Source organism: Delphinus delphis, chromosome 8, assembly GCF_949987515.2.
Source record: "Delphinus delphis chromosome 8, mDelDel1.2, whole genome shotgun sequence".
In the NCBI taxonomy this organism is placed as follows: domain Eukaryota; kingdom Metazoa; phylum Chordata; class Mammalia; order Artiodactyla; family Delphinidae; genus Delphinus; species Delphinus delphis.
In genome coordinates, this window is record NC_082690.1 from 93,581,282 (window position 1) to 93,608,628 (window position 27,347).

The following is a 27,347-nucleotide window of genomic DNA, read 5'->3' on the forward strand; positions in this document are numbered from 1 at the left end:
ATGATTCTCAGACCAGGTGGTCCCTGGCTCAGGGATCTGTGAGCTCATCTTGCCCTGGAGAAACAACCTAAGTTTTGACATTAACGATGATATCTACAACAACAGTTTTAGTACATTAACAGTGTTATCAACAATGGCAATCTTAATCATCTGGTTGATTAGCATTCAGTTAGCACAGGATTGAAGTCAGAGGGAACAAAGAAAAGGAATAAAGTTTTGGATACAAAGATTAATCATAAACTCAGTAAGGGAACTCAGTTTTAGGGGGATTTGGTTTCACTACTGTTGATAATTTCAACCAAATCACAAAATATTAATTAAAAAATAAACACCTTAAAATTCTGAGAAGAAAAAGGGTAATGCTACATTGATATAAACTCTATTCCAAAAGCCCTCCTGCCCAGGTAATTTGAAATAATTGTCCTGATGCAAGAAATTCAACGTCAAGAATACTTCTGCCTTTGTGCTGTGTCAAATTTAAAAGGTTTTAATGCATTTGTATTGGATTCTCTGCTCCTGTGCCCCTTGGTGCAGTTACAAGTGGAGTATTGATTGAGGCTTTCTGAAAACGAAAAATGGAAAACAGACTTGTTCTCCCACTCAACTGCCCCAAGCCATGCTTTCACATCCAACCTTGCCTGCATTCCTCTGTCTGTGGTCCAGGTACAGATAAGGCATTTGTATCTGAGCAGGCAACGCTCTCTTTTTCTTGGCCCTAGATTTCTGAAAAATAAAATGTTATTTGCAAAAAAGGTGGGGGGGGTGAATCTACCATGATCGAATTGTTCTGATCCCAGACTGAAAGCATGCCTAACAAATGAAGGGGCTGGGTGTGATTTAGTGTAATGCCAGCAGCAAAAACACAACTGCAAATTTTTTTTTTTCCAAGCTGCTCTCTGAGGCTCAAATTGCTGTTTTGCTGTCTGCATCTTTAATGATGGTTGATACATCCCCTGGGAAGAAAAGTACTGATCTCCTGTATCTTGATTTAGTAGCTGAGCTGATTTTATATATATATATACTTACACACACACACATATACATTTAGCAGTCACCAAAGTCAGTGAAGGCAAGACGGAAGGAGGGTGGGAAAGAGTAACCAGGGATCAATGCGCCATAAGTGGCAAATAATTTCCATATATAAACAATTCCTTCCTCTCAGTTATTATTTAATCTGCTTTAGACTTAAACAATAAAGAATCCTAGTACTTATGGTAGAGTTTTTTGGTTTTGTTTTTTAAGATCAGAGCAGATCTATGCTTTGTGTAGTAATTTAATAGGAAAAGTTTTTGACAAACCAATATGACACTTTAAACAGAGAGGGCAATAAATGTAGCCAAGATGTTTGCCAGTTAACCCAGTGTAGCATCCTGAGACTTTAAATAGAATCTTAATCCTCCAATTCACAGATGAGTCACTTGACCAATCAAGGTCAGGAGTCTGAGAAAAGTAACAGAGTTGGGGATTAAGAAAGTCTTCCAAGAAACACAGCAGCTGAGAACTGAAGAATAGATGGAAATTAGTCAGAGAAGGAGAAGGGCCTACTGTACTCTCCTCTTGTGCAGAGATGGAGAGACACTAAATATCATGGATTCTTCATAAATAAAGATAGAGGACATTGCTCATCAAATCTGTGGGTAAGAAAAGCTTTGAGGAAGAGAAAACATGTTTTACAACAGAATTCTGCACCAAATGATTACCAAAGGTTGAGTGATGACTCAAATCTTACAATAAAACTTAATAGGGATAAAAGTATAACCCTACATGTGGGTTCCAAAAGAAATTATTTTTTTATTAATTTTTATTGGAGTATGGTTGCTTTACAATGTTGTGTTAGCCTCCACTGCACAACAGAATCAATCAGCCATACACATACAGATATACCCTCCCTTTTGGATTCCCTCTCATTTAGGTTACCACAGTGTATTAGGTAAAGTTCTCTGTGCTTTACAGTATGTTCCCATCAGTTATCTATTTAATACATAGTATCAATAATGTATATGTGTAAATCCCAGTCACCCAATTCCTCCCACCTCTCCCCTCTCCCCCCTGGTATCCATACATTTGTTCTGTATGTCTGTGTCTCTATTTCTGCTTTGCAAATAAGATCATCTATACCATTTTTCTAGATTCCACATATATGTGTTATTATACGATATTTGCTTTTCTGTTTCTGACTTGCTTCACTCAGTATGATACTCTCTGGGTCCATCCATGTCTCTGAAAATGACCCAATTTCACTCCTTTTGATAGCTGAGTAATACTCCATTGTATATATGTACCACATCTTCTTTATCCATTTGTCTGTCAATGGACATTTAGGTTGCTTCCATGACCTGGCTATTGTAAACAGTGCTGCAATCAACACTGGGGTGCATGTGTTTTTTTGAATTATAGATTTCTCTGGGTATATGCCCAGTAGTGGGATTGTTGGGTCATATGGTAGTTCTATTTTTAGTTATTTAAGAAACCTCCATACTTTTTTCCATAGTGGCTGTATCAATTTACATTCCCACCAACAGTGTATGAGGGTTCCCTTTTCTCCACACGCTCTCCAGCATTTATTCTTTGTAGATTTTCTGTTGATGCCCATTCTAACTGGTGTGAGGTGATACCTCATTGTAGTTTTGATTTGCATTTCTCTAATAATTAGTGATGTTGAGCAGCTTTTCATGTGTTTGTTGGCCATCTGTATGTCTTCTTTGGAGAAATGTCTATTTAGGTCTTCACCCCATTTTTGGATTGGGTTGTTTGTTTTTTTGATATTGAGCTGCATGAGCTGCTTGTATATTTTGGAAATTAATCCTTTGTCTTTTGCTTCATTTGCAAATATTTTCTCCCATTCTGAGGGTTGTCTTTTCACCTTCTTTATGTTTTCCTTTGCTGTGCAAAAGCTTTTAAGTTTAATTAGGTCCCCTTTGTTTTAATTTTCATTACTCTAGGAGGTGGATCAAAGGATCTTGCTGCGATTTATGTCACAGAGTGTTCTGCCTATGTTTTCCTCTAAGAGTTTTATAGTGTCTGGCCTTACATTTAGGTCTTTAACCCATTTTGAGTTTATTTTTGTGTATGGGGTTAGGGAGTGTTCTAATTTCATTCATTTACATGTAGCTGTCCAGTTTTCCAAGCAGCACTTATTGAAGAGACTGTCTTTTCTCTATTGTATATTTTTGCCTCCTTTGTCATAGATTAGGTGACCATAGGTGCATGGGTTTATCTCTGGGCTTTCTATCCTGTTCCATTGATCTACATCTCTGTTTTTGTGCCAGTACCATACTGTCTTGATTACTGTTGCTTTGTAGTACAGTCTGAAGCCAGGGAGCTCCATTTTTCTTTCTCTAGATTGCTTTGGCTACTCAGGGTCTTTTGTGTTTCCATACAAACTGTGAAATTTTTTGTTCTAGTTCTGTGAAAAATGCCATTGGTATTTTGATTGGGATTGCACTGAATCTGTAGATTGCTTTGGGTAGTACAGTCATTTTCACAATACTGATTCTTCCAATCCAAGATATGGTATATCTCTCCATCTGTTTGTGTCATCTTTGATTTCTTTCAAGAGTGTCTTTTAGTTTTCTGCATACAGGTCTTTTTTTCCCCTTCGGTAGGTTTATTCCTAGGGATTTTATTCTTTTTGTTGCAATGGTAAATGGGATTGTTTCCTTAATTTCTCTTTCTGCCCATTCATTGTTAGTGTATAGGAATGCAAGAGATTTCTGTGCATTTTGTATCCTGCAATTTTACCAAATTCACTGATTAACTCTAGTAGTTTTCTGGTGGCATCTTTAGGATTTTCTATGTATAGTATCATGTCATCTGCAAACAGTGACAGTTTTACTTCTTCTTTTCCAATTTGGATTCCTTTTATTTCTTTTTCTTCTCTGACTGCCATGGCTAGCATTTCCAAAACTATGTTGAATAATAGTGGTGAGAGTGGAAACCTTTGTCTTGTTCTTTTTTTTTCTTTTTTTCTTGATCTTAAGAGAAAATGCTTTCAGTTTTCATCATTGAGAATAATGTTTGCTGTGAGTTTGTCATACATGGCCTTTATTATGTTGAGGTAGGTTCCCTCTTTGCCAACTTTCTGGAGAGTTTTTATCATAAATGGGTGTTGAATTTTGTTGAAAGCTTTTTCTGCATCTATTGAGATGATCATACGGTTTTTATTCTTTATTTATTAATATGGTGTGTCACACTGATTGATTTGCACATATTGAAGAATCCTTGCATCCCTGGAATAAATCCCACTTGATCATGGTGTATGATCCTTTTACTGTGTTGTTGGATTCTGTTTGCTAGTATTCTGTTGAGGATTTTTGCGTCTATGTTCATCAGTGATACTGGCCTGTAATTTTCTTTTTTGTGATATCTCTGTCTGGTTTTGGTATCAGGGTGATGGTAGCCTTGTAGAATGAGTTTAGGAGTATTCCACCCTCTGCAATTATTTGGAAGAGTTTGAGAAGGATACGTTCTAACTCTTCTCTAAATGTTTGACAGAATTCACCTGTGAAGCCATCTGGTCCTGAACTTTTGTTTGTTGGAAGATTTTAAATTACAGTTTCAATTTCATTACTTGTGATTGGTCTGTTCATATTTTCTATTTCTTCTTGGTTCCTCTTGGAAGGTTGTACATTTCTAAAAATTTGTCCATTTCATCCAGGTTGTCCATTTTATTGGCATATAGTTGCTTGTAGTACTCTCTTATGATCCTTTGTATTTCTATGATGTCAGTGTAAGTTCTCCTTTTTCAATTCTAATTTTACTGATTTGTGTCCTCTCCCTTCTTTTCTTGATGAGTCTGGCTAATGGTTTATCAATTTTGTTTGTCTTCTCAAAGAACCTGGTTTTAGTTTTATTCATCTTTGCTATTGTTTTCTTCATTTCTATTTCATTTATTTCTGCTCTGATCTTTATGATTTCTTTCCTTCTACTAACTTCGGGTTATGTTTGTTCTTTTTTCTCTAGTAGCTTTAGATGTAAGGTTAGGATGTTTATTTGAGATTTTTCTTGTTTCTTGAGGTAGGATTGTATTGCTATAAACTTCCCTCATAGAACTGCTCTTGCTGTATTCCACAGGTTTTGGGTCATCGTGTTTTCGTTGTCATTTGTTTCTACATATTTTTTGATTTCCTCTTTGACTTCTTCAGTGATTTCTTGGTTATTTAGTAGCATATTGTTTAGCCTCCATGTGTTTGTATTTTTTACAGGTTTTTTCCTGTAACTGATTTCTAATCTTGTAGCACTGTGGTTGGAGAAGATGCTTGATAAGATTTCAATTTTCTTAAATTTTCCTTTCTTTAAAAGGCTTGATATGTGACCCTAGATGTGATCTATCATGGAGAATGTTTCATGAGCACTTGAGAAGAAACTGTATTCTGCCACTTTTGGGTGGAATGTTTTGTAAATATCAACTAAGTCTATTTGGTCTATTGTGTCATTTAAAACTTGTGTTTCCTTATTTATTTTCTGTTTGGATGAACTGCCCATTGGTGTAAGTGGGGTGTTAAAGTCCCCCACTATTATTGTGTTACTGTTGGTTTCTCCTTTTACAGCTGTTAGCATTTGCCTTTTGTATTGAGGTGCTCCTATATCCTCTTCTTGGATTGATCCTTTGATCATTATGTAGTGTCCTTCCTTGTCTCTTGTAATAGTCTTTATTTTAAAGTCTATCTTATCTGATATGAGTATTGCTACTCCAGCTTTCTTTTGATTCCCGTTTACATGGAATATCTTGAAAATTTTTTTATTCTAAACACTCTTCTACAGGATGGAGTAGATATAGAGCCACAGTGACACATGATCTAGGAGGTGATAAATGTTGCTGCATCAACAGATAGAGAACCTTCTCAGGTTGAGGAAGGTAAGCATCCTACTCTTTCTCCTCTGGTCTAATCAGATCATTCTTGGAATTATGTGTTGTGTTCACTTCCTCATGAGAGAAGCTAAAGAGATCAAGGGAAAGTGGAGCATAATCAAAGAAAAGTAACTGGGATTGTTGTAAACTTGAACCAGGAAATATTGGCTTAGCCAAAAAGTTCGTTTGGGTATTTCTGTAAGATCTTATGAAAAACCCGAACGAACATTTTGGCCAACCCAATAAAATAAATCTGGCGGTGATGGTGCTCTAAGCATGGACACACGGAATGTCTCAGCTAAGTGGTTTCTTATTGCGTGCCCATTTTATTTCAGGGGTGGCAAACAGGTTTCAACTTGTTGCATGACAAACAATCGTCAATTGGTTGTAACTTCCTAGAGTGATGTGACAAGGGGGTGCAGAAACTATATGCAAACTCAGCCAAGAAATCAATTAGCAGAGACTGCCACAGCCACGGGAACAGGAGTGGTGGTACTTATCCAAGGTGTTGGCCATTCCCGCCTAATCAGCAACATCCTTTGACTAGCAGAAATTCAATTCTGGGCCTTGGGCTCACTTTCACCTCAGCCTCACAGTGGCTTCTCCATAAGAACTCTGGTAAATCCTTCTGGAAAGTAGCCAGGCCAAAAATGAGACCATGAAGCCACCTTAACGAGCAACAGTGAGGCTGCAGGAGAATAGTAGATTCTGCTGCTCTCCTTCAGTACCGTTCAGATGAATTAGAAGAAGCATGTCTGAGCTGGTGCCACTTGTTAATTGCCTTTTTGCAGACAGTAGGAATTGAATTCTTATAAGTCTTTCTGGTCCCTATGAATGTACCCAGAGAAATATAACTTTAAAAGATAAAGAATGAAACCCCTTGAATAATATAAGTAAAAGAAGGTCAGTCCTATCTTTAAAGCCCTTTCTCCCCAATTTTTGACTTACAGGCATCCACAAAGTCCAAATGAACTCATCTTGATGAGGCATTTGAAGAAAACACCGTGAAATGGTGCTGTGACTAGTGGGGTCCGTACAGGGAGTGGACGTTAAAAAGACTTAATCCTTTGTTCTCCTTATCATAATTAGGCTTGTTTGGCATGGTAGGATGCGTCAGAAATCCCAGTTTTGCCAGATAAGATCTTAGACAAATTATTTAATCCTACTAGAAATTCAAACCCAGAGAGATTAATATCATTCATATCATAGAGATGTTTTTAAGCATTAAACAATGAATTTCTTTCAATTATTTTTGCTTGGTTTTAAAGTAATAGATGATCATTGCAAAAAAAAATCATCAGAAAACAGAAAGACATTTTAAAAGAGAGAGAGAGAGAAATAAATCACTTCTAAACCTACAACCTAGAAATAACTACAATGACCATTTTAGTGCATAACATTTACTGAAAAGGAATAGAAGCACTTGGTACACGTACACACACACACACACACAAAAACCAAAAAAACCAATGGTACAATGAACAGTAAGCCTTTCTTTTGCCCCCAGAGCCCAGGGTAGACAGAACTCAAAGTTATTGGATGGCAACAAACGTCAACAGTTTCTTGTTTAGCCTTCCAAAATTTTACTATGCAAGTATAAGCATTACACATAAATTTGTATATCTTACACGTCATTTAAAACGTATTCTAAAGCACGTTTTAACGTTGGCAAATGCACCATGTGAGAGTGAGGTAATATTTTTATTGATAAGTCCTACTTCTAATAAGACATAGAGATTGGATTGGAGGACATTATTGGCCTCCAGAATCCATATTATGTTACCAGCAACTACAGAAGTTTCTCAAGTGGTATATGCCCCAATGGATGCCCACCATTATTGGATGAGCCTTGGCCCCATATCAGCTGCTGGTATTCTATTTAGCTTTTTCACTTGTTGTGTCACATGATGTACATTCTAGGGGAGTCAAGCAGCCTTCTCCTTGGCCTCTCTCCTCCAGAATCACACATTGGTTTGGCCTTCCTGGACCTCAGCACTTAGATATTGAAAGGATTACATAAAATGAGTCTAAATAAGAAAGTCAAGACCTGAAATAGATGGGCTTAAGAGAACCATTCCCTGTTCTATTGGAGAAAATTTCCTGTTCTATTGGAGAAAATGCTAAACTACCCAACTATAGGAAACTTATGAAAGAGCAGAAAGAGTCACATTCATGTTTTAGATAAAACTCTTTTGTTTCTCCACTTAAAGATTTTCTCCTAAACTTCATGTTCAATCATGTGTTCCTGAAAATGCCTTTTTATTCCTTTACTTGCAACTTGCTCATCTTTGAATGGATGGGGTGAAGGGGGCAGTGACGTTTTGAGCTCCCTCAAGAGGTTAACCAGGGTGACAACTTAGTTTTGTTATCTTTTCCAATCTTGATAGTCTATGACTATTGCTGAAACCCATTCAGTCACAGATGAATGAGAGTAGAGTCACATTGTCTGGTTGTCAAATAGAATCAATTATCCAGTGAAGTTATAGTCATCCACGAGGGGTCACCTAATTAGGAATAAATAATAAGTTCAATGTCATTTCTCTACACTGACCCTGACATGATTCTAAGAATAATGAAGTCTTAAAAATCAGAGAAAGCACTGATCATTTAAGTCATGTGATTGTTTACCCAATCATGGAAGTTATATACACACATTAACCATCGATTCATGAAAACCAGTTTTAAATAGCAAACTATGGAGTCAGCGAAGTTGGGCAGAGTTGCCTCTTACGTAGTCATCAGGTACTGAGGTTACCATGTTAGATAAAATCTATGTAAGCAAAAGTGATCTTGAAAATGCCATAAATTGTCAATAAATTACAGAAAACATTTTATATATAATCCTACAAATAATTTTCAACTGATTTTCTAACTCTCAGCCAATATTTTGTTTTTTGTTTGTTTTGTTTTATTTTTGTAGCCCTCAAAAATGTCAACAATTGGTCAACCAGTGGTTTTCATATCTTTGAATGATCAAACAACACTTTTCGGTAGAATTAACTCTTTTGGACATGTTTGCCTACAACATGTGCACACTGAGTTGAATGAAGTATAGAACCACTAATCCTATTTAACTTGACATTAAATCAATGAAGATTTTTAAATAGAATTGTACGAATTTTAGTTGCAGTGATAGCCTGAAGGGAAAAGGTATCTAGAGGTTTAGTTTAGAGACATTTATGGGCTCATTTTCTCTGATTCAGCACTCTAAAGTCAAGTGACAGGAAAACTACCACTTTTTTGAATAATACCATAAATATCTGCTTCAATTCCTACTGTCAGCCAAGCACTTTGTTAAGCCCTCACAACAGTCTTTCAAGATTAGGTTTTAATATGTCCATTTTAGAGTTGCGCTTAGAGAAATTAACTAACTTTGTCCAAGGTTTTGAAGCAAATAAATTGTAGACCACAATTTGAGCCCGGAAGGCTAAAGTTCATGTCGTTCCTAACAGCCTAAAGAAAGTCTATCCTTTGTAAATGGGATTTGAATTTCCTACATCTGATAAATAACTCTTCTGTTTTCAATGAAGGTGTCACTAGTCACAAAGAGTAAATCATCATATGATTTATCCTAGTACGTGAACCCATCTATAAAGAAGTATTTCTCCTTTTTGTTGGCACTTTCTGGACAGTTGAACTCATTCTGAAAACACTAAATCTGCTGAGCTCTCCTTGCCCAGTGTCACCATTCTTCAGGCTGGGAAGTACTCTTTGGTAAAGATCTAAGCAATGGTTCTAAAAGTGTGGTCACCAGCCAAGCAGCATCAGCATCACTTGGGAACTTACTAGAAATGCATATTCTAGAGTTTTGTTGCAGACCTGCTAAATCAGAAACTTGGGGAGGCTGGGGCCCAGTGATCTGTGATTTAAAAAGCCCTCTCTGTGATTCTATGCCAGGGTCAAGTTTGAGAATCACTGATTTATAGGAAAAACTCCCATGAGTCTTCCTGTAAGTCTCTCAGACCCTGAAACATCCTTCTGAAAGGTCTATGCAGAAAGCATTAATCAAGCCTCTGAATTCAAATGATTAAGAAAGAGCCAAGTCTAAATTTGTCTGACTGTTCTTTTCCTTAAGCAGAAGAACTTTAATTCTGTCAAAAAGTCCCTACAGAACAAAGAGCCCCTGCCCTCCCCTAGAAGGGATTGAAGGGTTGGAACCAGAATCATGGGCATCTGTGAACACAGACACAGACACACTCATACATACACAGAAACACCCAAACACACAAGCACTAAGGGAACTCTGTCTAGGTTCAAGGCAGGCTCAAAAGTCCCAGGGATCTTTGTGTAGGCTCAAGAGTCCAGGAACAGTACTTGACTTAAGAAATAGTGAAACTGTCTCTGTATGTATCAGTATAAAAAAGGACTGTAGGCTTTGTGCCACTGGCTTGCTGTGTGATCTCAGGCAGGTAATCAGCCTCTCTTGTTCTCAGTCTCCTCATCCATAAAATGGGAAAGTAAACATTTATGGGGCACTTTCCACATGCCAAGCATTGTACTAAATGTTTTACAAGCATTTCACACTTAATACAATCCTTTGAGTTAGGTATTATAGCCCCTATTTAACAAGTTCTAAGTTCAAAGGGGTCAACCCAATTGTCAGAGATCACACAATGATTTAGTGAAGGAGTGGGAGATAATCCTTGCCTGTGACTCCAAAGCTTGAGCTCTTAACCACAACCATCCTTGAGAATTTCTTCTATTTCCATCACTCTCCCATCTGAGGACTCAAACACACATTCCCCATTCTACCTGAAATTTGGGTTTTTTATTTTTAGTTAACATGGATTTTTTGAATTGCTCATATAGATGAGTAGGTCACACTTTAAGATAAAGAATGTCCAAAGATTTTGAGGGCACAGAAAAAAAGGAAGTCTTTTATATGGATATTTGGGGTAAATTTAAATATAGGTAATATTTATTTTTATATCCATTATGGATGGATTTAAGGTCACTTTGCTAGGATGGACACAGAAAATATACAACTTGTTCATAAAATTATATAATATATAATTTATGATATATAAAACATATAAGTTCATTTATGAAATTACCATGTTTGAAATATCCAGAGATGAACTGGCTTGAGCAGGGAGAAAGTAATCATTTTGTGGTTCTCTGACATAGCCCAAAAAGGTCTTGAAAGCTTTTAAATGTAAATTACTTGAAATCAGAAACTACTGTCTTATTTTGTATCTCTACTATCTGTCGGGGTCAGTAAATGATTGTTGAATAACCTAATTAAAAAAGGAATGAATATATTATAGAAACTGAGCAATCTCCCCTTCCTGCTCCTTTAGTAAATTCTTAAGATGAATTTGTTCAATAAGATTATTTTCCTGCTACTTAGATAAAGTTACTGATTTCAGTATATGAATTTTAATTGGGAAATATTATAGTAAAAGAGGAAGTTTTGAAACCTAGTTTTTAAGAGACCAGTTGCTGCACTGCAGCTGAGAAGTCCAGTAAACTGTCTAGGGCATGGGTGCCCTGGGACAGGAGGAAGATGGGCTGGAGGACAAGATAACACAGGATCTAACTCAACTTCAGGCTAGGCACCCACTCTAAGCCAATAAAGAGGTTGTCCCCACAGGCAGGCATGTAACAAAAAAGGGGCTTAAAGCCATTTAATAAATAAAGCAGTCTTTAAATTCCCTGAGGATAGGGAAGATATCCACTCATATTCCCAGGAACTAACCAGTCCTAGGCACAGAGCTGGCACTGAGTATATGTTTGTGCTTAATAATCATCATCATACCTACCATGTACTGAGCATCTCATTCTCTGCAGGATGATTTCAATGCATTCTCTCCCACCCTACAAATTTTCAAGCCATGCTGTTAATCCACATAATTGACTGCAAAAGGTTTTCTTGAAGGCAGAAAAGAATAGAATGTGACCATTCAGTTTCATTAAAATAAGGTATAATCTGTAGTGTATCTATAGTTGGAAATATAACATCCAGCATCAGTCTGGTGACATAAATATATATATATATTCATAACTATCTACTATAAGCCCTGGAAACTCCAGCTTTACCCTAGTAAAACAGAAATATTTGGTGCTAGTAGCAGCATCCGTAGTCACAATTTTGCCGCTTATTTAGAGGTTGAACAAGTTGGTACAAATGGTAATAACATTCCAATGGGGTTGAGATCCTTTTTTCTTTCACAAAATATGAATATTTTTAACATAAAAACTCTACATGTATGTGGAAGAATATGAAACATGAGACCACAGCAAGAATTTGATCTGCATCAAAATGATTCTAAGAATGAAAAGCTTCGTGGAAGAATTTGACACCATGCACTTCAGTGCAGTCTGCAACCAGAATCTCACACAGACCAAGAAAATGAGGCTTTGCTCCAATGGCAAAGGTGAAAACAGAGTTCCCAGGTCACAAAGTCAGAGAGCCATTATTATCAACCTGACCGGATAACTGAGGAAACTGAGATTTACAGGTGGGAAATGATTTGTTCAAAGGTACAAGGCCAATATGTAAGGCAGACAAGATTGGACCTGAAATCAAGCAATGACACCCTGACCCACAACTCCTAGAAAAGCACACCCAGGCTCCAGGGCCTAGGAGAGAGACTGTTAACAAAGTGCTAACAAATAAGCTCTATATTCCCAAGATGTAGAGTTCTGGGACAGTAAGGGAAGGGACGGCTGTAAGAAATAGAGGGGCAAGAGGGATAGAGCTCATCATCAGATGATGGCCATTCATCTGCTGTCATTCCCTCCTTCCTTTGCTGCTCAGCACCCCCCTCTAGCTCATCCCATATGCACTGCCCCCCCCACACTTGTATAGCAACTCTGGAAGTTAGAAACAAGTCATATTAAAGACACAAAAGCTCAGTGTGCAGAGAGATCCTGCCAGTCGAGCACTATTTTCTGCCCACTCAGAGATAAACAATAGGCCTTTTTGATGTTCCTTCCAAATGATATAGTTCTTGACCCCTTCACTAGAAATAACAGTCATCAGATAAAACAATCCCTGAATGGTAATGTTTGTATGATTACTTTTATTAATTATCAGCTGCCAGACAGGACGCTGGGGCAGTAGAGTCCTCTGGTGCATCCACTAGGGTCAATATAGACGAACAACAGCTTCCCTCCTTGCGGCCTCCAGGGTGACAATCATTAGAAGTTTGTAGCTTGATTACTCCCTCATCTAATATTTTTATTCATTATTCAGAAACATTGTTCTTCCTCTACCTTTGGTTTCATCGTGTAGTAAGGGAACAAAAGAGTTGAAAATCAATTACCCAGAAGTTCCTCTATCAAATGGGACCCAATATTGCCAGTGGCTTAAACTGGATTATTCGCTAGCTATCTTGTCCTTGGTTTACCTAAAAAGCTGATGGAGGCAGCTTTAGGCTGCATGGCAGTCACAGGAACAAACAAGGGAAAGAGCTGTTGAAGGAGGCAGTGGGATGTATCTCCTGGACACACAAGAGAGAAAGAAATAGGGAGGGAGGCCTTGTGCATTAAAGAAGAGACAAAGGAAGAGAGGAAGAAATAAAGGAAAGGAAAGAGAGAGAGAAGGAGGGAAGAATATTAATTCTGTCCTGGGATACTTACTTGGTTCCAGATAGGGCCAGGACATTCGGTACTTTTTTAAAAGAATCTAGAGTGGTTCTAATACACACCAGGATTGAGAACCACTGAAAGGAAACAACAAAAATAGAGTATTTGAGGGACTTCCCTGGTAGGCCAGTAGTTAAGACTTTGCCTTTCAATGCCAAGGTACAGGTCTGATCCATGATCAGGGAGCCAAGATCCCACATGCCTCGGGGCCAAAAAAACCCCAAAACACATAAAACAGAGGCAACATTGTAACAAATTAAATAAAGACTTTAAAAATGGTCCACATCAGGGAGACCTTCAAGAGGTGGAGGACTGAGACATGGAGATCGCCTTCCTCCCCACAAGTACATCAGAAATACATCTAACTGTGGAACAACTCCTACAGAACACCTACTGAATGCTGGCAGAAGACCTCAGACTTCCCAAAAGGCAAGAAACTCCCCACGTAACTGGGTAGGGCAAAAGAAAAAACAGAGACAAAAGAATAGGGACGTGCACCTCTGAGAGGGAGCTGTGAAGGAGGGAAAGTTTCCACACACTAAACCCCTTCACTGGTGGAGATGGGTGGTGGCCGGGGGGGGGGGAAGCTTCGGAGCCTTGGAGGAGAGTGCAGCAACAGGGGTGCAGAGGGCAAAGCACAGAGATTCCCGCACAGAGGATGGGTGCTGACCAGCACCCACCAGCCCAAGAGGCTTGTCTGCTCACCTGCTGGGGCGGGTGGGGGCTGGGGGCTGAGGCTCAGGCTTCGTAGGTCAGATCCCAGGGAGAGGACTGGGGTTGGCTGCGTGAACAGAGCCTGAAGGGGCTAGTGTACCACAGCTAGACAAGAGGGAGTCCCAGAAAAAGTCTAGACCTGCCTAAGAGGCAAGAGACCATTGTTTTGGGGTGCGCGAGGAGAGGGGATTCAGAGCACCGCCTAAACGAGCTCCAGAGACGGGTGTGAGCGGTGGTTATCAGCGCGGACGCCAGAGGTGGACATGAGACGCTAAGGATGCTGCTGCAGCCACCAAGAAGCCTGCGTGTGAACACAGGTCACTATCCACACCTCCCCTCCCGGGAGCCTGTGCAGCTCGCCACTGCCAGGGTCCCGTGACGCAGGGACAACTTCCCCGGGAGAACACATGGTGTGCCTCAGGCTGTTGCAATGTCATGCCGGCCTCTGCCGCCTTAGGTTCAGCCGGCATACCGTACCCCTCCCTCTCCCCGGCCTGAGTGAGCCAGAGCCCCCTAATCAGCTGCTACTTTAACCCCGTACTGTCTGAGTGAAGAACAGATGCCCTCAGGAGACCTACAAGCAGAGGCGGGGCCAAATCCAATGCTGAAGCCCGGGAGCTGTGAGAACAAAGAAGAGAAAGGGGAATCTCTCCCAGCAGCCTCAGGAGCAGCGGGTTAAATCTCCACAGTCAACTTGAGGTACCTGCATCTGTGGAATACTTGAATAGACAACGAATCATCCCAAATTGAGGAGGTGGACTTTGGAAGCAACAACATATATATTTTTTCCCTTTTTATCTTTTTGTGAGTGTGTGTATGCTTCTTTGTGTGATTCTGTCTGTATAGCTTTGCTTTTACCATTTGTCCTAGGGCTCTGTCTCTTTTTTTGTTTTGTTTCCTTTTTTTTTAGTATAGTTTTTAACACTTGTTATCATGGGTGGATTTATTTTTTGGTTTGGTAGCTCTCCTCTTTCTTTTTTTATACCTTTTAATTTTTAATAATAATTTTTTATTTTAATAACTTTATTTTATTATTATTTTTTCTTTCTTTCTTTCTTTTTTCCTCTCTTTTCTTCTGAGCTGTGTGGCTGACAGGGTCTTGGCACTCCGGCCGGGGGTCAGGCCTGTACCTCTGAGGTGGGAGAGCCAAGTTCAGAACATTGGTCCACCAGAGACCTCCTGGTTCCATGTAATAACAAACAGCACAAGTTATCCCAGAGATTTCCATCTCAATGATAAGACCCAGCTCCACTCAACGACCAGAAAGCTACAGTGCTGGACACCTATGCCAAACAACTAGCAAGACAGGAACATAACCCCACCCATTAGCAGACTGGCTGCCTAAAATCATAATACGGTCACAGATACGCCAAAACACACCACCGGCATGCGGTCCTACCCACCAGAAAGACAAGATCCAGCGGCATCCACCAGAACACAGGCACTAGTCCCCTCCACAAGGAAGCCTACACAACCCACTGAACCAACCTTAGCCACTGGGGACAGACACCCAAAACAACGGGAACTATGAACCTGCAGCTTGAGAAAAGGAGACCCCAAACACAGTAAGATAAGCAAAATGAGAAGACAGAAAAACACACAGCAGATGAAGGAGCAAGGAAAAAACCCACCAGACCAAACAAATGAAGAGGAAATAGGCAGTCTACTTGAAAAATAATTCAGAATAATGATAGTAAAGATGATGCAAACTCTTGCGAATAGAATGGACAAAATACAAGAAACGTTTAACAAGGACCTACAAGAACTAAAGAGCAAACAAACAATGATGAACAACAAAATAAATGAAATTAAAAATTCTCTGGAAAGAATCAATAGCAGAATAACTGAGGCAGAAGAACGGATAAGTGACCTGGACAATAAAAGAGTGGAAACTACTGCAGAGCAGAATAAAGAAAAAAGAATGAAAAGAATTGCGGATACTCTCAGAGACCTCTGGGACATTAAACTCACCAACATTCGAATTATAGGGGTCCCAGAAGCAGAAGAGAAAAAGAAAGTGACTGAGAAAATATTTCAAGAGATTACAGTTGAAAACTTCCCTAATATGGGAAAGAAAATAGTTAATCAAATCCAGGAAGCACAGACACGGCCATACAGGATAAATCCAAGGAGAAACACACAAGACACATATTAAAAAAATTATCAAAAATTAAATACAATGAAAATATATTAAAAGCAGAAAGGGAAAAGCAACAAAATAACATACAGGGAATCCCCATAAGGTTAACAGCTGATCTTGCAGCAGAAACTCTGCAAGCCAGAAGGGACTGGCAGGACATATTTAAAGTGATGAAAAGGAAAAACCTACAACCAAGTTACTCTACCCAGCAAGGATCTCATTCAGATTCGACGGAGAAATTAAAACCTTTACAGACAAGCAAAAGCTAAGAGAATTCAGCACTACCAAACCAGCTTTACAACAAATGTTAAAGGAAATTCTCTAAGCAGGAAACACAAGAGAGGGAAAAGACCGACATTAACAAACCCAAAACAATTAAGAAAATGGTAATAGGAACATACATATCAATAATTACCTTCAATGTAAATGGATTAAATGCTCCAAACAAAAGACACAGACTGGCTGAATAGATACAAAAACAAGACCCATATATATGCTGTCTACAAGAGACCCACTTCAGACCTAGGGACACATACAGACTGAAGTGAGGGGATGGAAAAAGATATTCCATGAAAATGGAAATCAAAAGAAAGCTGGAGTAGCAATTCTCATATCAGACAAAATAGACTTTAAAATAAAGACTCTTACAAGAGACAAAGAAGGACACTATATAATGACCAAGCGATCAATCCAAGAAGAAGAGATAACAATTGTAAATATATATGCACCCAACATAGGAGCACCTCAATATGTAGGGCAAATGCTAACAGCCATAAAAGGGGAAATCGACAGTAACACAATCACAATAGGGGACTTTAACACCCCACTTTCATCAATGGACAGGTATCCAAATTGAAAACAAATAAGGAAACACAAGCATTAAATGGCACATTAAACAAGATGGACTTAATTGATATTTATAGGACATTCCATTCAAAAACAACAGAATACACGTTTGTCTCAAGTGTTCATGGAACATTCTCCAGGATAGATCATATGTTAGGTCACAAATCAAGCCTTGGTAAATTTAAGAAAATTGAAATCGTATCAAGTATCTTTTCGGACCACAACACTATGAGACTAGATATCAATTACAGGAAAAAATCTGTAAAAATTACAAACACATGGGGGCTAAACAATACATTACTTAATAACCAAGAAATCACTGAAGAAATCAAAGAGGATATCAAAAATTACCTAGAAACAAATGACAGTGAAAACACAACGACCCCAAACCTATGGGATGCAGCAAAAGCAGTTCTAAGAAGGGCGTTTACAGCAATACAATCCTACCTCAAGAAACAAGAAACATCTCAAATAAACAACCTAACCTTACACCTACAGCAATTAGAGAAAGAAGAACCAAAAAAACCCCAAAGTTAGCAGAAGGAAAGAAATCATAAAGATCAGATCAGAAAAAAATGAAAAAGAAATGAAGGAAACAATAGCAAAGATCAATAAAACTAAAAATAAACCAAACAGATAAACCATTAGCCAGACTCATCAAGAAAAAAAAGGGAGATGACTCACATCAATAGAATTAGAAATGAAAAGGGAGAAGTAACAACTGACACTGCAGAAATACAAAGAATCATGAGAAATTCCTGCAAGCAACTCTATGCCAATAAAATGGACAACCTGGAAGAAATGGACACATTCTTAGAAAAGCACAAGCTTCCAAGACTGAACCAGGAAGAAATAGAAAATATAAACAGACCAATCACAAGCACTGATTGAGACTATGATTAAAAATCTTCCAACAAACAAAAGCCCAGGACCAGATGGCTTCACAGGCGAATTCTATCAAACATTTAGACAAGAGCTAACACCTATCCTTGTCAAACTCTTCCAAAATACAGCAAAGGGAGGAACACTTCCAAACTCATTCTATGAGGCCACCATCACCCTGATACCAAAACCAGACAAATATGTCACAAAGAAAGAAAACTACAGGCCAATAGCACTGATGAACATAGATGCAAAAATCCTCAACAGAATACTAGGAAACAAAATCCAACAGCACATTAAAAGGATCATACACCATGATGTATGGGGTTTATCCCAGGAATGCAAGGATTCTTTAATATAGGCAAATCAATCAATGTGATAAACCATATTAACAAATTGAAGGATAAAAACCATATGATCATCTCGATAGATGCAGAAAAAGCTTTCAACAAAATTCAACACCCATTTATGATAAAAACCCTCTAGAAAGTAGGCATAGAGGGAACTTACCTCAACATAATAAAGGCCATATATGACAAACCCACAGCCAACATTGTTCTCAATGGCAAAAAACTGAAACCATTTCCCCTAAAATCAGGAACAAGACAATGTTGCCCACTCTAGCCACTATTATTCAACATAGTTTTGGAAGTTTTAGACACAGCAATGAGAGAAGAAAAAGAAATAAAAGGAATCCAAATTGGAAAAGAAGAAGTAAAGCTGTCACTGTTTGCAGATGACATACTATACCTAGAGAATCCTAAAGATATAACCATAAAACTACTAGAGCTAATCAATGAATTTTGTAAAGTAGCAGGATACAAAATTAATGCACAGAAATCTCTTGCATTCCTATACACTAATGATGAAAAATCTGAAAGAGAAAATAAGGAAACACTCCCATTTACCACTGCAACAAAAAGAATAAAATACCTAGGAATAAGCCTACCTAAGGAGACAAAAATCCTGTATGCAGAAAACTATAAGACACTGATAAGAAATTAAAGACGAAACAAACAGATGGAGAGATATACCATGTTCTTGGATTGGAAGAATCAACAATGTGAAAATGACTATACTACCCAAAGCAATCTACAGATTCAATGCAATCCCTATCAGACCACCAATGGCATTTTTGACAGAACTAGAACAAAAAATTTCACAATTTGTATGGAAACACAAAGGACCCCAAATAACCAAAGCAATCTTGGGAAAGAAAAATGGAGCTGGAGAAGTCAGGCTCCCATACTTCAGACTATACTAAAAAGCTACAGTAATCAAGACAGTATGGTACTGGCACAAAAACAGAAATATAGATCAATGGAACAGGATAGAAAGCCCGGAGATAAACCCACACACATATGGTCACCTTTTTTTTGATAAAGGAGGCAAGAATGTATAATGGAGAAAAGACAGCCTCTTCAATAAGTGGTGCTGGGAAAACTGGACAGCTACATGTAAAAGAATAAAATTGGAACACTCTCTAACACCACACACAAAAATAAACTCAGAATGGATTGAAGACTAAAATGTAACGCCAGACACTATAAAACTCTTAGAGGAAAACGTAGGCAGAACAGTCTGTGACATAAATCACAGCAAGATCCTTTTTGATCCACCTCCTAGACAAATGGAAATAAAAAAAAAAATAAACAAATGGGACCTAATGAAACTTAAAAGCTTTTGCACCACAAAGGAAACCATAAACAAGATGAAAAGACAACGTCTCAGAATGGGAGAAAATATTTGCAAATGAAGCAACTGACAAAGGATTAATCTCCATAATATACCAGCAGCTCATGCAGCTAAATATCAGAAAAACCAACAACCCAATCCAAAAATGGGCAGTGGACCTAAATAGACATTTCTCCAAAGAAGATATACAGATAGCCAACAGGCACATGAAAGAATGGTCAACATCACTAATCATTAGAGAAATGCAAATCAAACTACAATGAGGTATCACCTCACACCAGTCAGAATGGCCATCATCAAAAAATCTACAAACAATAAATGCTGGAGGGGGTATGGAGAAAAGGGAACCCTCTTGCACTGTTGGTAGGAATGTAAATTGATACAGCCACTATGGAGAACAGTATGGAGGTTCCTTAAAAAACTAAGTATAGAGCTACCATACAACCCAGCAATCCCACTACTGGGCATATACCCTGAGAAAACCATAATTCAAAAAGAGTCATGTACCGCAATGTTCATTGCAGCTCTATTTACAATAGCCAGAACATGGAACCAACCTAAATGTCCAGCAACAGATGAATAGATAAAGAAGATGTGGCACATATATACAATGGAATATTACTCAGCCATAAAAAGGAAAGAAACTGAGCTATTTGTAGTGAGGTGGATGGACCTAGGGCCTGTCATACAGAGTGAAGTAAGTCAGAAAGAGAAAAACAAATACCGTATACTAAAACATATATACAGAATCTTAAAAAAAAAAAAAAGGTTCAGAAGAACCTAGGGGCAGGACAGGAATAAAGAAGCAAATGTAGAGATGGACTTGAGGATATGGGGAGAGGGAAGGGTAAGCTGGCATGAAGTGAGAGAGTGTCATGGACTTATATATACTACCAAATGTAAAATAGATAGCTAGTGGGAAGCAGTTGCATAGCACAGGGAAATCAGCTCGGTTCTTCTCTGACCACCTAGAGGGGTGGGATAGGGAGAGTGGGAGGGAGACGCAAGAAGGAGGAGATATGGGGATATATGTATAGCTGATTCACTTTGCTATAAAGTAGAAACTAACACACCATTGTAAAGCAATTATACTCCAATAAAGATGTTAAAATTAAAATGGTCCACATCAAAAAAAAAATCTTTAAAAAAAAGAGTATTTGAAACCAAAAAAATCTTGAAGATGTGAATTGAAATTCACTATTTATCAATAACCTAACCTCTCTGAATAAGTATCCTTATTATAATACACAAATAATGTATTTACCATATTTATAAATAACCACAGTAAAAGATGAGACGTGATAAGCATCATAAAAAGAATAATTTGAATCTTGGTGTCCCTCAGTAGATAAAAGAATTTACACTGCCACCTTGGGGCAGAAACCAGAGGAAGGGTTTTAGAGGGATGTAGCCATTTTAGCTATCTGAATAAGGCTGAAGTTTTCCATGGGAAAAACACAGTCTGGATATTAAACCTAGTGAAAATTGTTATGAATTTCAAAAGCCGCAAATATAAAAAGTTCAATTTTCTTATACTTTCCTTACCACTGAACTTAGTATCTGTCTGAAATAGCAACTTTTCTACCTAATAATAGAAATTTTACCTAGTATTTCCAGGTGAACTCAGTCTATGTTGGGCAAATTCAGTCAACATAGGTTTTAGATGGGGAAGTTCAAGATTTTCAGCCCTATAAAGGGCCGGGCAGAGGAAGGTTTTTGTTAGCATCAGGCAGTGCTAGGGTAAGATAGCAGGTCCACAGCCATCCTAGGACCTCTGTGGCCTTCCACTACTATGTAACTTGTCCCCACAATCTGCACATCCTGCTGCATCTGGTGCTGATGTCCACAGTCCTACCACGCCCTCCAGTCATCAGATCCCTGACGGAGGCCATGCTGCCTCTTCCTTGCTTAGGCTCCTTCAGGGCTGCCAGCCTCTCTGGGCTATCTTCTTGCCCCTGCCCCATGAGAACGTCTGGGCATGTGAAAGGCTCAGGGGGCTGCCCTCGTCCCTCTAATTCCTAGACCCGACACACTGCCATTTCCATAAATGACTGCCATCTCAGAGGACTTTGCTCACTCTCCTGGGCCTCACTCAGGGACTGAACACTGGTCCTTTCTGCCCACAAATTCCCCCCTCCCCAAACCTCGCTGCGGTTTCTATCAATCCCCACTCCATAGTTGGGAGACTCTGGCAGTGGGAAGGGAACAGGGACTCACTAGATCCTAACTATTTCTTCTTATCTTCTCCCATCAGCACCAACCCTTAGCTGCCTCCCTGGGATGAAAAGGTGGCGGGGGGAGAAGGTCTGATATTTAGAAGTTTCCCCTGGTCCATACATTTGGTTCAACTTGCATAGTATCAACTCACTGAACAAAATGTGATGCCGAGATGGGAGGGCAGCTCTCCTGGCCGGGGGGTGGGGGGGGGGGCGGAGGGGGCTCTCCACCAAGCTGCATTCAACTGTGCCTCCTTCCATTCCCAGCTTTCCAGAATCAGTGATGTTCAGAATAGTGATCAGGGCTGAGTTATGTGGAGAGCTAAATCCTGGTGTCCCCAGTGACTCTCCTGAAGACATTTTTATCTCTCTTATTTAAACCCTTGTCTTTTATGATTAAATAATCAGTTCATTGGTTGCCACAGGGTGCCTTTCCCCTGGGATGTTGTAAAACATTTGCATATATTGGCTAGGAGGCCAGGATAATTTTCTTCAGGTGGGGAAAAGAACACCACGTGTTTGAGCTATGACAGAACAAATGTTTGCTAATTTTCTGTTTGGGAATTTTCATTTTTTCACTTGAGTGGCTGCTGCTGAAATGAGAATTTTCACATTTTGAATATAGTATAATTCATGCAGGAGACATTCAATAATGACTCCAACTAAAGCCAACTGTAAAATTAGCCAAACATCCTTGGATCCAAAAATGTATGCTTAAAACAATTGCTAATTGAGCCGTTTGGATCTTGGGTTCCCATTTTTCAGGGATAGAAGCCTTCAGTAAAATATAACTGGCCCACAGGAAACTGCAGGCATTTGTCACCCATACAGTCTAACATATGAACTTCCACACTGTCTCACTTCAGACCCATTATTAAACGCCAAGGATGAGAACTGAGGAGTGTAGTGCACCAAAGGGTGAACCAAAAATCTACCAGGATAGTAAATGGACCCACACCCACCCATGCCAACTCAATTCAAACCATCTCTATCCAGGAGACATCCATGTGTTTCTTCATAATGGGAAAAACAGGAGGTGAAACCCACAAGGGGAATCCCAAATCACTTACTGAAGTCAGGACTCTTCAGTTCTCGCAAATCACTTCTCTACTGGTTTCTTAAAAACATCAGTTTAATACAGGGCTTAGAGAGTAAACCATTCTGGCCATGATACTCCCCTTGCATAACCATGGCAGCCATCAAAAGCTGAGTACAGCACACTTTTCCATGAGCCCAAACTTGCCCCACAAGCCTAAATGGTATTTGTAATCAAACAAATTATTAAAAGCCTAAATGGTATATGTATCAAACAGAATTTATTTTATATATAAAAACCTGACATCCTGGATGTATTGAATGTAACAATGGATTGTGAATTAGATCTAAATTTGAAACCTGACTGTCATGAACTGTTTCAGACTAGTCATCTATGTCTTTATATTAACTCAGTTTAAAACAGAGGAGAGAGGGGCTTCCAGTCTAATGATGATGGAGTGACCAGAATTGAACTTGCCTTTCTGCCATATCGGAGATAAAGCTGGAAAAACTGTATGATGCAACTGTTTTCAGGAATCGAACAACAGAACAGTATTGTAACCACTGAGAGAAAGGAAATACAGAAGCCGAGCCCATATTCCTGCAACTTCCTATTTGGGAGCACTTTCAGAACCAGGGTACAGGGAGTAGAAGCAAAGTAGAACATGGACTTCTCACTGAGCTGAAGAAGCAAGAATCAGAGTTTGGAGCAGATTAAACAACTATAATTTGTGAGAAAACAGTTCCAGAGAGCTGAATAAAATGGGGCCACAGGTCTGCATTGGGGTTCCCATCAAATTCTTATCCCTGAATGTGGCTATAATGGTAATGTGGCTTACCATCTATTTTCAGTTACCATCTATTTCAACCCAAATACTAAATGATCCCATCCACATAGCAAACTCAGAGTATTTCATCCTCCTTCAGCTGGTCTTTTGAGACCTCCCACGTGGACATAAGCATGAACAAAGAATGGGGCGCTGGTATACATTATTCAGGCCTTCTGGTCCTGCTTGGGCCCAATACTTTACCATTTCCATCCAAGGAGTTACTGCTGCTAGCCCATCTGAATTTTGACCTGGCGTGTCCAACAGAACCGAACTCAGTTCCAGCCATTTGGTCACTTGGTGCCCTATGGCCAAGTGTTACTGGGCCCTCTATCAGGAAACTGTTCCTAAAAAGGCATATATTTCTATGCTGAGAATGTCATCACAGGGACTGTGTTGTGATTCTCCACGAGGGCCTTGCCAAAAAAACCCCACACTGCAAATTTTCTTACCACCAACACCTCCAGAATCATGGGTTGTGCTGGATCATATGGTCCAAGCAGCATGGCTTTTTGTACTGCAGCCTGGCTCTGGTGCAGAGCCCTTTCCTGCTCCAGGGACCACTCAAAGCTTGAAGCCCTCCATGTCACCAGCTAAAAGGACTGGAGCAGCATTCCTAGGTGTCTAATGTGTTGCCTTCAGAACCCAACAAAGGGGCTTCCCTGGTGGTGCAGTGGTTAAGAATCCATCTGCCAACGCAGGGGACACGGGTTCGAGCCCTGGTCCAGGAAGATCTCACAAACCATGGAGCAACTAAACCCGTGCACCACAACTACTGAGCCTCGCTCTAGAGCCCGCGAGCCACAACTACTGAGCCCACGTGCCACAACTACTGAAGCCCATGCACCTAGAACCCGTGTTCTGCAACAAGAGAAACCACCGCAATGAGAAGCCCGCACACCACAATGAAGAGTAGCCCCCGCTCACCACAACTGGAGAAAGCCCGCGCGCAGCAACAAACACCCAACACAGCCAAAAATAAATAAATTTATTTAAAAAAAAAAGAATCCAACGAGGTTTAACAGGTACCTCTTTGTGGAAGGAAATAAAAGGCATAGCAATTTTTCTTTTACATTGAAGCAGACATCCCAGATGGTCCTCACCCCTGAAACCCTAAAAACTGCATTGAAATGGCAGGTCCCTAAACCTTCATAGTGTTTATTACCCACTCTCTGGAGTGCATGAGTCTAAAAGCATCTAGCATCCTAGCCACCTCTTGCCCATCCTCTTTGATTATCATGATGTCATCAATGCCACGGACCAGTGTAACGTTCTGTGGGATATCCAGATCTCTTCAGACTATTCTATGACAGAGGGCAGGAAAGTTTACATAGCCCTGAGACAAAAATGTAAATTAATAATTTTGTCTCTCTTCCATAAATATGTATTGTTTCTAATCCTTACTTATAATGGACATGGAAAAGAACACATTCACCAAATCAATATCATGTACCTGAGGCCTTATTAATCTGCTCTAACAATGACACCATGTCCAACAAAGCAGGTGTAATCAGGGCTGAAACTTGATTAAGACTGTGGTGGTCAACACTATAGTCAACCTTTAGGATTCATTACATTTCTGCAGGGGTTAGACCAGTGAATCAAATAGAGATGTGACAGGAACCAGCATCCTAAATCTTTAGGTCTAAAACCTGGCACTAATCTCTGCCTAAAGATACAACATTGCTTTGCTTTGTTTGTTATGAACTACTTTGGCCAGGGGGTGGAGGTTCAGAGGTTTCCACTTGGCCTTCCCCACTATGATGTCATCACCTGGGCCTTCATATGAGGGTTGTTCCAACTGCCAAGTACATCAATTCCAATATACACTTGGTTACAAGGGAAATGACCATAGGGCTTGTCCACAGATACAGTGGATACACTGTGAGCCAGACTTTAGCCAGGATTCCATTTATTACCTGGTCCTGTAAGTCCCTACTCCAACTAAGGGGACAGTTATGAGGCTTTCAGTTTTCAAGTATCAATGTCAATTCAGACCTGTGCCTGGACCCTTGAAATACATAGATATTGCCCTTTCCACAGTTTACAGTCACCTGAGTAATAGCGATATTTCCTTTTTGGGAAGGAATATAGGAATCACAATAGTATATACTTGCCACAGTGCTTCAGGTCCTTGCTCAGAAGGACGTGGCTACCTCATGGGCCAATGGTTCCAGATAAAAAAATTGGCTTTAGTCTGAGACTGAGCAAGGGATTGTTGACTTTTTATGGGGGCAAACACCCTCAGCTTTCTGCTTTTGGGGCTACAGATATTAAGAGGCACTGTGGTTGGCCGGACTCTTCTGCACCTAGGGAACCATGCTCCATTAACTGTATCTATAACTCTCTCTGAGTCAAACCCCATTTGCTGCCCTTCCACCCTTCCAGCAGTTATCATAATTGTGATCTCCTGACTTCAGGCAGTTAAACATCACCCTACCTCCATTACTTGGGCCCATTGTCCTGTTGACAATAATGAGCCCAGTTTGTGACACCCGCCATGTCAGCCTTGACCTGCAGAGGAGAGCCACCCACCACTGAACTTCCTAGTGAGTTAGTGAGTCTGGTGCACTTCACACCAGCATATTCCTGATGTCTTGGTGAATGGTAGGTCCCCAGGCCCTACCTCAGATCATAATCCTCTGCTGGGTCTCCTAGCCCAACATTACGCACTAATTTGAGTATGACGACATCTCTCAATCTCTTTTCCTCCCCTTTTTTCCTACCAGTCTCTTCCTCAACCCTTTTCCAGGGAAATTCAAGTATTTCCACTTCCCTGGGCCATTAGTCATCACTTTTGCCAGTATCCTAAGAGTCACTCTAGCAGGGAGCTGGCCCTATTCCCTGAGGTCCTTGCTCAGATGTTAATGTCCAGGTAACTTGGGAATAAATACAGATTAGACATCAGAGGAGTTGAGATCTAATCTTATTTCCGACTAGGTCTAATTTTCTCAGTAAAATCCCAAATTGCAAGGGTTGAACTTTCCACAAAATTGTCTCTAATATACCCAAATCTGACATTCTATAGCTTCAGTGTATTCTCCTCTAGATATCACAACTGTGACTAACTGCTCTCTCTCCATATTACTATAACTATGAAACAGTTGTAAGGAGAAATTTAAACTGTTATAAATATTTCAATATGTCCTGACACCAACGCAGAAGGAAATAGCTCAAATATAATGAGAGATACTTAAGCTTGAATTTCTTAACGTTAAAAGATAAGTATATTAAATAGTATAAACTGTGTTGGGAAAATGGGTTATCTTTTTGGAAAACAAATAGATTAAAGATACATTAACAGCTAACCATTAAAAAAAAAACCACAGAGGTTCAAACTCAAATGCTTGCAAGGGGTATGCCTTTAATACAGACCTGTGATATTAGCCTAGTATAAAAAAAGTAGATGCTAAAATGATTATATAATATTTGAGCATAACTGCCTAGTCCATTCTTACATTGCCTTTTAAAGTATTGGTGGTCATAACAAATACACCATAATCTGTTTTGTGATCCCTGAAATGAAGTATAAAAGCATAATAAAACACAGA